At 39.0% G+C, this 11,864-nt stretch overlaps 1 pseudogene; it reads left to right on the forward strand.

Annotated features, from left to right (window-relative positions):
* The first annotated feature begins 4,570 nt into the window (after positions 1 to 4,570).
* LOC138090028 (elongation factor 1-alpha 1-like) lies at positions 4,571 to 10,813 on the forward strand (annotated as a pseudogene).
* Positions 10,814 to 11,864: the final 1,051 nt, after the last annotated feature.

Raw genomic sequence — 11,864 nt, forward strand, 5'->3', positions numbered from 1 at the left:
GCACAATTCATGGAGAAATGAATTGATAAGGTGGGTTTAATTAACATTTAATATACCCTCTCTTCAAGAGAGGGTATGAGAAGAAAAGCCAAAGTTTGGGAGAAAATATTTTCAAAAGAGCTATTTGATAAAGGGCTGCTATGCAAAATATACAAAGAACTGTTAAAATTGAACAATAAGAAAGAAATAATCCAATTTAAAATTGACCTGTGATCTGAACTGGAAAAGGAAATGGAAACCCACTCCAGTATCTTGCCTGAAGAATTTCATGAACAGAGGCGCCTTGTGGGCTGCAATCCTTGGGGTTGCAAACAGTTGGACATGACTTAGCAACTAAATGAAAACAACAAAGATCTGAATAGAAAACACACCAAAGCAAATATGCAGATGGCAAATGAGCATATGAAAAGATACTCAGTATCATATGCCATCAAGGAATTAAAAACTGAAACACAGTGGAGATATCACAGCACATCTATTAGAATGACTATAATCCAAAACACTAACAACACCAAATGCTAGCAAGAGTGGGGAGCAACGGTAACTCTTATTTATTGCTGTTGGGAATACAAAATGGTACAGCCCCTTTAGAGGAGAGTCCGGCTGTTTTTTACAATCTAAATATACTCTTACCATATAATGCAGCAGTTGTGCCCCTGGAAATATACAATGGAATGATTTTTTGAGCTGAAATAAATGTGCTTCAAGCCATGAAAAGATATGGAAGATTCATAGGTACATTACTAAGTAATTAAAACCAGTCTGAAAAGGTACATAGTGTATGATATCAACTATAAAACATTTGGGAAAAGGCAAAGCTGTAGAAACAGAAAAAGGGTTAGTGGTAGTCAGAGCTTGGCTGCGAGGGAGGGAGGGATAAATAGGCAGGGCACAGAGGGCTTTTAGAATAGCAAAGCTACTTTGATACTATATTGGTGTACACATGGTAAACATTTGTCCAAACCCACAGAATGTACAAAACTAACAGTGAACCCTGTTGTGAACTGTGGACTTTGGGTGATGACATGTCAATGTAAGTTCATCAACTGTAACAAATGTACCACTCTAGTGTGGAATTTTGATATTGAAGAAGGCTATGCATATGTAGGGAAAACAGGGTGGGTATATAGAAATCCCTATAATTTCTATAATTATATTGAATTATCTCTATAATTTCTAAATCTCTATAATTTACTATGCTGTGAACTCAAAACTGCTGCATACAATAGAGTGTATTAAAAATTTCACATTTTTTGTTTTTCATCTTCTATAAAGCTGCACAGTTCAGAAAATGTAGTTACATAGGGAATTAATATATATATGCATATGTACACATATTATAGTTTTTCTAGGCATTTATTGTGTGCTAAGTCACTTCAGTCTTGTCTGACTCTTTGCAACTCTATGGACTATAGCCTGCCAGGCTTCTCTGTCCATGGGATTTGCCAGGCAAGAATACTGGAATGGGTTGCCATTCCCTTCTCCAGGGGATATTTCTCTCTTTTTTTGGATTAAGGTTTTATTATTACAATTTTTTAAAAAAAAATTTATTTTTACTTTATTTTACTTTACAATATTGTATTGGTTTTGCCATACATTGACATGAATCCACCACAGGTGTACATGCGATCCCAAACATGAACTGACCCAGGGATCGAACCCACATCTCTTATGTCTCCTGCATTGGCAGGTGGGTTCTTAACCATTAGCACCACCTGGAAAGTACTTATTAGGTTAATGCAAAAGTAATTGCAGTTTTGAATTGCTGAACTTCGCCTTTTGATATTGGAATACATTTGTAAATAAATACGGTTATGTTATACATCATTTTAATGCACATTTCTTGCTTTATTTATTTATTTTCTGCTAATAACTTATTACTTGCTGTTTATTTTATATTTATTTTAGACTAAGGAAATGAAGTTAGACAAAAAGCAAATTTGAGCAGTTTTCTTATTTTATTTGAGTTCAAATGGATCATAAAGCAGCAGATACAACTCACAACATCAATAACGCATTTGGCCCAGAAACTGCTAGTGAATGCACAGTGCCATGGTGGTTCAAGAAGTTTTTGCAAAGGAGATGAGAGACTTGAAGATGAGGAGCATTGTGGCCAGCCATTGGAAGTTGACAATGACCAACTGAAAGGATCATTGAAGTTGAGCCTCTTATAACTATAAGAGAAGATGCCAAAGAACCCCGCATTTGAAGCAAATTGAAAAGGTAAAAAAGTTCAGTAAGTGGGTGCCTCATGAGCTGACAGAAACCTCAAAAAAATTATCAGTTTGTCTTCTCCTATTCTATGCAAAAACGATAAACCATTTCTAGATCAGAATATGACATGTGATAAAAAGTGGATTTTTGATAACCAGCAATGACCAGCTCAGTGGTTGGACTAAAAAGCTCCAAAGCACTTCTCGAAGCCAAACTTGCATCAAATTCATGCATGGTCACTGCTGGGTCATTTGCTGCAAGTCTGATCAACTGCAGCTTTCTGAACCCCAGGGAAACCTTTCCATCTGAGAAGTATGCTCTGCAGATCAGTGAGATACACTGAAAACTGCAACCCCTGTGGATGGCATTGGTCAATAGTATGGGCCCAATTCTTCTCCATGACAATGCCCGACTGCACATAGCACAACCAATGCTTCAAAAGTTGATCGAATAGGGCTATGAAGTTTTACCTTTTCCACCATATTAGCCAGACGTCTCACCAATCGACTACCACTTCTTCAAGCATCTTGGCAACTCTTTGCAGGGAAAATGCTTCCACAAATGGCAGGAGGCAGAAAATGCTTTGCAAGAGTGTCGAATCCTGAAACACAGATTTTTATCCTACAGGAATAAATAAATTTATTTCACATTGGTAGACATGTATTGATTGTAATGGTTCCTATTGTGATTAATAAAAATGTGTTTGAGCCTTGTTATAATGATTTAAACTTCACATGGACATCACCAGATGATCAACACCTAAATCAGATTGATTATATTCTTTGTAGCCAAAGGTGGAGAAGCTCTATACACTCAACAAAAACAAGACTGGGAGCTGACTATGGCTCGGATCATGAACTCCTTATTGCCAAATTCAGACATAAATTGAAGAAAGTAGGGAAAACCACTAGACCATTCAGGTATGACCTAAATCAAATCCCTTATGATTATACAGTGGAAGTGAGAAATAGATTTAAGGGCCTAGATCTGATAGATAGAGTGCCTGATAAACTATGGAATGAGGTTTGTGACATTGTACAGGAGACAGGGATCAAGACCATCCCCATGGAAAAGAAATGCAAAAAAGAAAAATGGCTGTCTGGGGAGGCCTTACAAACAGCTGTGAAAAGAAGAGAAGTGAAAAGCAAAAGAGGAAGGGAAAGATATAAGCATCTGAATGCAGAATTCCAAAGAATAACAAGAAGAGATAAGAAAGCCTTCCTCAGTGATCAGTGCAAAGAAATAGAGGAAAACAACAGAATGGGAAAGACTAGAGATCTCTTCAAGAAAATTACAGATACCAAGGGAACATTTCATGCAAAGATGGGCTCAATAAAAGACAGAAATGGTATGGATCTAAAAGAAACAGAAGATATTAAAAAGAGGCAGCAAAAATACACAGAAGCACTGTACAAAAAATATCTTCATGACCAATATAATCATGATAGTGTGATCACTCACCTAGAGCCAGATATCCTGTAATGTGAAGTCAAGTGGGCCTTAGAAAGCATCACTACGAACAAAGCTAGTGGAGGTGATGGAATTCCAGTTGAGCTATTTCAAATCCTGAAAGATGATGCTGTGAAAATGCTGCACTCAGTATACCAGCACATTTGGAAAACTCAGCAGTGGCCACAGGACTGGAAAAGGTCAGTTTTCATTCCAATCTCAAAGAAAGGCAATGCCAAAGAATGCTTAAACTACCGCACAATTGCACTAATCTCACACGTTAGTAAAGTAATGCCCAAAATTCTCCAAGCCAGGCTTCAGCAATACGTGAAGCGTGAACTTCCAGATGTTCAAGCTGGTTTTAGAAAGACAGAGGAACCAGAAACCAAATTGCCAACATCCGCTGGATCATTGAAAAAGCAAGAGAGTTCCAGAAAAACATCGATTTCTGCTTTATCGACTATGCCAAAGCCTTGTGTGGCTCACAATAAACTGTGGGAAATTCTGAAAGAGACGGGAATACCAGACCACCTGACCTGCCTCTTGAGAAACCTCTATGCAGGTCAGGAAGCAATAGTTAGAACTGGACATGGAGCAATAGACTAGTTCCAAATAGGAAAAGGAGTACGTCAAGGCTATATACTGTCACCCTGCTTATTTAACTTATATGCAGAGTACATCATGAGAAACGCTGGAGTGGAAGAAGCACGAGCTGGAATCAAGATTGCCGGGAGAAATATCAATTACCTCAGATAGGAAGATGACACCAGCCTTATGGCAGAAAGTGAAGAGGAACTAAAAAGCCTCTCAGTGAAAGTGAAAGAGGAGAGTGAAAAAGTTGGCATAAAGCACAACATTCAGAAAATGAAGATCATGGCATCTGGTTCCATCACTTCATGGCAAATAGATGGGGAAACAGTGGAAACAGTGTCAGACTTTATATTTTTGGGCTCCAAAATCACTGTAGATGGTGACTACAGCCATGAAATTAAAAGACACTTACTCTTGGAAGGAAAATTATGACCAACCTAGATAGCAGATTAAAAAGCAGAGACATTACTTTGCCAACAAAGGTCTGTCTAGTCAAGGCTATGGTTTTTCAAGTGATCATGTATGGATGTGAGAGTTGGACTGTGAAGAAAGCTGAGCACTGAAGAATTAATGCTTTTGAACTGTGGTGTTGGAGAAGACTCCTGAGAGTCCCTTGGACTGCAAGGAGATCCAACCAGTCCACTTAAAGGAGATCAGTCCTGGGTGTTCTTTGGAAGGACTGATGCTAAAGCTGAAACTCCAGTACTTTGGCCACCTCATGTGAAGAGTTGACTCATTGGAAAAGACTCTGATGCTGGGAGGGATTGGGGGCAGGAGCAGAAGGGGACGACAGAGGATGAGATGGCTGGATGGAATCACCAACTCGATGGACGTGAGTTTGAGTGAACTCCGGGAGTTGATGATGGATAAGGATGCCTGGCGTGCTGCGATCATGGGGTCACAAAGAGTGGACGACTGAGCAACTAAACTGAACTGAACTGAATGTCAGCCAAACTAGTACATATTTAGTAAGTGTTAAATTAATGCCTTTTTTGGTTAATACATACAAAATTACACATTTAGTACTATATGGAGAGGGAAATGGCAACCCACTCCAGTTTTCTTCCTTGGAAAATCCCAGGGACAGGGGAGCCTGGTGGGCTGCTGTCTATGGGATCGCACAGAGTCAGACATGACTGAAGTAACTTAGCAGCAGCAGTAGCAGAAATAGGAAATGGAAAATAAGAATGAATTTTTCTGTGAGTTCATACTACTGAACTGGCTTGCAATTTTAACAAAATATCTCAACTAACATTAATATTGAAATACAGTGAACAGTATTTCAAACGTCCATTTTTAGGAAGTTCCAGACAAAAAGGTCCACAGCCTAAAACAGATGCAATTGAATTAACCCTCTGTTTCAGATGTGCACTTGTAGATACAATTTTCTAGAAAAATATCATTGAAAAGTAACCATGTAGTGAGAGGCAATATTTTTATTAGTAAATGATACTTCATTTTAAGCCAGTCTTTAGTAACAATCAGAAGAGAAAGATATATTTGAATAAATATAGCATATTTGGCAAAATAAACTATCTGGTCCAGGTTATGATATTTTTTTCTGGGAAGTGACTATAAACTTTATTAATCTATACAATGCAAATAAATCTCCATTAAGTCACATTATTGATATTTTTTGCTGTAAATATTTCTGCTTTTTGTAATATTTTGATCTTATTCCCACTAAAAACAGAGGGAGTATCTCAGATTTTTGTCTCTGTTCTATTTTTTTCTCTTTTAGCTCAGTAAATGTAGTTTCAAATGTTACATTTCCTGGCTAGCTCAGGTGTAACATAGAGATTTTGTAGGTAAACTTCCCCTCCTTTAGTCCACTGCTGCCGTAGAAGTCACACACCCTTCTTTCATTCACCAGCTGACCAGTGTCTTCTCCAAGTCTTTCTCCAGTCCTACTTTCTTTTTTTTAAATTTTTTATTATTTTTTTGCTCTTTATTTTTTATTTATTTATTTTTTTCTTTACAATACTGTATTGGTTTTGCCATACATTGACATGAATCCACCACGGGTGTACGTGAGTTCCCAATCTTGAACCCCCTTCCCACCACACTCCCCATATCATCTCTCTGGGTCAACCCAGTGCACCAGCCCCAAGCATCCTGTATCCTGTATCAAACCTAAAATTATAATTGCATTTATTTATTTATTTTTGGCTGTGCTGAGTCTTTGTTGCTGTGTTGACTTTTCTCTAGTTGTGGTGACGGGGGGCTACTCTCTAGTTGCTGGGCTCAGGTTTCTCATTATGTGGTTTCTCTTGTTGGGCTTCAATAGTTGCAGCTCCAGGCTCTGGAGCACAGGCTCATGGTTATGGTGCAGGGGCTTAGTTGCTTCATGCCATGTGGTATCTATCTGGATCAGAGAGCAAACCTAAACCCGTGTCTCCTTCATTGGCAGGCAGATTCTTTACTCTTGAGGCACCAAGAAAGCCCAGCCCTACTTTCTTAAACAGCCTTCTCCTTTATCAGCGCCCCCCTTCCACCTATTTTACCACTCCCCCTAAGGCACAATCTTCATATTTCATAAACATGAAATTCAAAAGATATATCTGTCTGTGATTTTGCTTCTTCTACCAACCTTAAGATGGTACATTGAATATGGTATAAAAAGATCAAAGTGGATTTATTTACTTTATTGTTCTTTCAAAATAGGTCTGCTGCTAGCAGGTCTCTGGATATGCACACAAACTTCATATAGCTATAAAAGGAAAGAAGCAAATGCCAGCCACATAGCACCAAGCTGAGACACCAAATGTTAAGCAGAGATAATGAAGGGGCTGAGCTTGGAAGTTATCTGTGAGACTCAGTAGTGACTGCTATTTGGAATATCAAACATTCTTGGGAAGCATTGTAGGCTTCCCAAGTAATAGAGAAGATTGACATCAGACTCCACGTTGTAGTCATACTATAGCCAATAATTTAAGGATGAGATGATAGAAGGAAAAAGCATTTCATAGTCTCCATCAAACAAAGGATTAGAGTGGTAATACTTCAATGCTCTCCCCCTTTAAAGCAAATAAATTAATAATATAATAACAACTTGAATAAAATATAATAAATGCAGAAGTTAGTCAAGGAAAGGATGGTGCTCCTATTAACTGTGATCTAAGTTCACCAATGGACCAAATCCTACTGGCTTCCCCGTAAAATATTTCAGAGAAGTTCTGTTTCAGGATGAAAGGGCTTGTGTGCATTGTTCCAAGTAAACCCTCTGACACTGGAGTTGAAGTGCAATTTGCTACATCTGAGAGATTTTTGGTGACTTACCAAGAAATTTCCCGTGTGGACCAGTTTGCCATTAATTTTGAAACTGTAGGTCCCATCTCGGGGAACACCACCCTCTGGGTCAGCTACTATGTGTCCTGTGACATCAGGAATTACAGATTAAGTGCTGATGCCCCTTCCCTTTCACCAGTTGTAGTTCATAGGGAAAGCCGAAGAAAAAAGGGAAAGAGTCAGAATATCCAGCTGTCCCATGGTCCTCAAGCCTCTGTCACAACTTCTATGTTCAGTCCTGGCAAAAGGGTTTGAAAATGAGTTTTCCAGTATTTACCTGAAATTTCTTCCTTGTTCACAAGATAGGCTCCCATCCTCATCCTTGTGTTTCTAAATACTTTTATAAGATTTGTGATCATTTTGGCATTTTAAAATCAATTTTCCTAAATTAGAATTCAAATGCCTTGTAAATTCCCCAGCAATTTTATTTTGTAGATAGACAGGGACATTTTATTTTATTAAAATGTTAATGGATCTTTAGTGATTTAAAGTAATGGGCCAGGCTGATAATACACCATTATGTACTAAGCATCAGAAAAATGTCTATAAAATTTTTGCTGTATTTTTTCTCTATGGTTTTCTTTTTTTATATTCAGTTAATCCTAAATGCAAAGGCCTTTGAAAAACAAAGGATTAAAAATTAATTTTTCTTGGCTAACTCCATGGTAGCTGACAAGAAATATTTCAAATTAGTTCATTCTAAATAATTTATATCTTTACACCAAAACATCCAAAACTCAGTTGTATGAATTTTCCTAAGACACAATTGCTTGCTAATAGCTGAGCCTTTGTTACCTTTCCAATGTGCTGTGCTGTGCTAAGTTGCTTCCGTCATGTGTGACTCTGTGCAACTTTATGGACTATAGACTGCCAGGCTCCTCCTCCATCCATGGGTTCTCCAGACAAGAATACTGGAATGAGTGGCTGTGTCCTCCTCCAGGAGACCTTCCGGACCCAGGGATTGAACTCACATTTCTTATTTCTCTTACATTGGCAGGCAGGTTCTTTACCACTAGCACCACCTGGGAAGCCCCACCTTTTCAAGGTGAACAGGCCTAAAAGTCAATTCAGCAAACATTTGTAGAGGACTTCCTAAACTTAAGTCAACAGTAAGCATTATGGGATTCAAAGATAAAAAGTAAGTGATGAATCCTGTCTTCAAGGAATATGCACTATTCAGTGTGATGCAGTATAGAATGAGGTAGGCAGAATAGTTAAAGCATAAACAAAAGTGCTCAGAAAAACTAGAGGGAATAATCAGTGAGAAAAGAGCTCAATTGAATAAATGCTAATTGTCCTGGACTCTAAACAATGAATTGAAATTAAGTAAGCAAAGAAGAGAATAATTCATTATAGACACAAGTTTATATGAAGATAAGAAAGTAATCCATTATGGGCAAAATAAGATCAAAACTAGTCTTATGATGAACATGGCTTTACTCCCACTATTAAGCATTATTAAGAGTCTAACATAGATTAGACACTCCCATCTCTCATCTCAACTTTTTCTGTAAAACACATTTTACACTGTAACATACTCGATAACTTACATGTTCATATTCATCATCTAACTCTCAGTAATAGAATTGCTAGCCATGCATACATACACACTCCACACAAATACTTTCTATTCTTGTTTGACTTAGTACTTTAAAAACTACATTTCCATCCACCCTTGTAATTAGGTGTGTCCATGAAAATGAATTCTAGTCATAGCCACTGTTGGAAAAAAAACAAAAAACAAAAAAAAGACCCAGGGAAATATTTTTGTGGGGCCCTTATCTATTTAAACAATTTGACTAAAAGTGTGTTATTGGCACACTTTTTGGCAACGGGTTTGCCACCAGGACACAGGTGTCATGAAAAACACTGTTAAACCTAAGCAAAGATGGGAAAGGAAAACCCACAACAGCATCGTTGTCATTGGGCATGTAGATTCAGGGAAGTCTACCACAACTAGCCATCTGATCTACAAATGTGGCGGGATCAACAAGAGAACAATTGAAAACTTCAAGAAGGAGGCTGCCAAGATGGGAAAGGGCTCCTTCAAGTATGCCTGGGTCCTGGACAAACTGAAAGCTGAATGTGAGCATGGTATCACCATTGATATCTCCCTGTGGAAATTTGAGGACAGCAAGTACTGTGTTACTATCATTCATGCCCCAGGACAGAGAGATTTTATTAAAAATTTGATTACAGGCACATCCCAGGCTGACTGTGCTGTACTAATTGTTGCTGCTGGTGTTGGTGCATTTGAAGCTGGTATTTCCAAGAACCAGCAGACCCATGAGCATGTCCTTCTGGCTTACACTCTGGGTGTAAAACAGCTAATTGTTGGAGTTAACAAAATGGATTCCACTGAGCTGCTCTATAGCCAGAAGAGATATGAGGAAATTGTTAAGGAAGTCAGCACCTACATTAAGAAAATTGGCTACAACCCCAACACAGTAACATTTGTGCCAGTTTCTGGCTGGAATCATGACAACATGCTAGAGCCAAGTGCTAACATGCCATGGTTCAAGAGATGGAAAGTCACCCATAAAAATGTCAATGCCAGTGGAATCATTCTGCTTGAAACTCTGGGTTGCATCCTGCCACCAATTCACCCAACTGACAAACCTTTGTGTTTGCCACTCCAGGATGTCTATAAAATTGGTGGTATTGGTACTGTCCCTGTGGGTCGAGCAGAGATTGGTGTCCTCAAACCTGGCATGGTGGCCATCTTTGCTCCAGTCAATGTATCAACTGAAGTGAAGTCTGTAGAAATGCACCATGAAGCACTGAGTGAAGCCCTTCCTGGGGACAATCTGGGCTTCAATGTCAAGAACGTATCTGTCAAAGATGTTCATCGTGGTAATGTGGCTGCTGACAGCAAAAATGACCCACCAATGGAAGCAGCTGGCTTCACAGCTCAGGTGATTATTTTGAACCATCCAGGCCAAATCAGCACTGGATATGCACCTGTGCTGGACTGTCACACAGCTCTCATTGCAAGTTTGCTGAGCTGAAGGAGAAGATTGATTGTCGTTCTGGCAAAAAGCTGAAAGATGGCCCTAAATTCTTGAAATCTGGTGATGCTGCCATTGTTGATATGGTTCTTGGCAAGCCCATGTGTGTCAAGAGCTTCTCTGACTATCCTCCCCTGGGCTGTTTTGCTGTGTGTGACATGAGACAGACAGGCACCGTGGGTGTCATCAAAGCTGTGGATAAGAAGGCAGCTGGAGCTGGCAAGGTCACTAAGTCTGCCCAGAAAGCTCAGAAAGCTAAATGAATATTATCCCCAATACCTGCCACTCCAGTCTTAATCAGTGGTGGAAGAACAGTCTCAGAACTGCTTGTCTCAAATGGCCATTTAAGTTTAATTGTAAAAGACTGGTTAATGATCACAATGCACCATAAAACCTTCAGAAGGAAAGGAGAATGTTTTGTGGACCATATGTTTTGTGTGTGGCAGTTGAAGTTATTAGTTTTTAAAATCAGTACTTTTTAATGAAAACAACTTGACCAAAAATTTGTCACAGAATTTGAGACCCATTTAAAAAAAGTTTAATGAGCAAAAGAAAAAGTGTGTTATTGAATCCATGCGCCTATGTGAGATATGATAATTTATCAGTGAAAATTTAGAATAACAAGTAGAGCATAGTTACTTCTGAGTTGGTTTATTGTCCAATAAGGGCATGGAAAGAATCTCTACAGGGTCCAGGTACCATCTCCTCTTGCTCAGATTAAGAGGCCCTTCTGGGCTCTTTATTGTCAAATATGACATTCCTGACTAATTTCTTGTCTCATATTGTGAGAAAAAATTAGCAGCAGTATGATCCATGGCTTTATAGAACCTATTTGTTTTTTAAACCATATATATTCCTTTTGCATCTGATTTTTCTAACTCCATTTGTCTAATGCCTATTACATTTTTACTCTAGTTCAGTTCAGTCGCTCAGCCATGCCCGTCACTTTGCAACCCCATGGACTGCAGCACACCAGGCTTGCCTGTCCATCACCAACTCTCAGAGTTTGCTCAAACTCATGTCCATCGAGTCAGTGATGCTATCCAACCATCTCATCTTCAGTTGTCCCCTTCTCCTCCTGCCTTCAATCTTTCTCAGCAACAGGGTCTTTTCCAACGAGTCAGTTCTTTGCATCGGGTGGCCAAATATTGGAGCTTCAGCTTCAGCATCGGTCTTTACTCACAACACTGCATTATCCATCATGCTGTGGGAGACTATGGCCATGGTAAGTCACTTTAGTCATGTCCGACTCTTTGTGACCCTATGGACTATAGCCCTCCGGGCTCCTCTGTCCATGGAGATTCTCCAGGCAAG

This window comes from Capricornis sumatraensis, chromosome 1 (genome assembly GCF_032405125.1).
Source record: "Capricornis sumatraensis isolate serow.1 chromosome 1, serow.2, whole genome shotgun sequence".
NCBI lineage: Eukaryota > Metazoa > Chordata > Mammalia > Artiodactyla > Bovidae > Capricornis > Capricornis sumatraensis.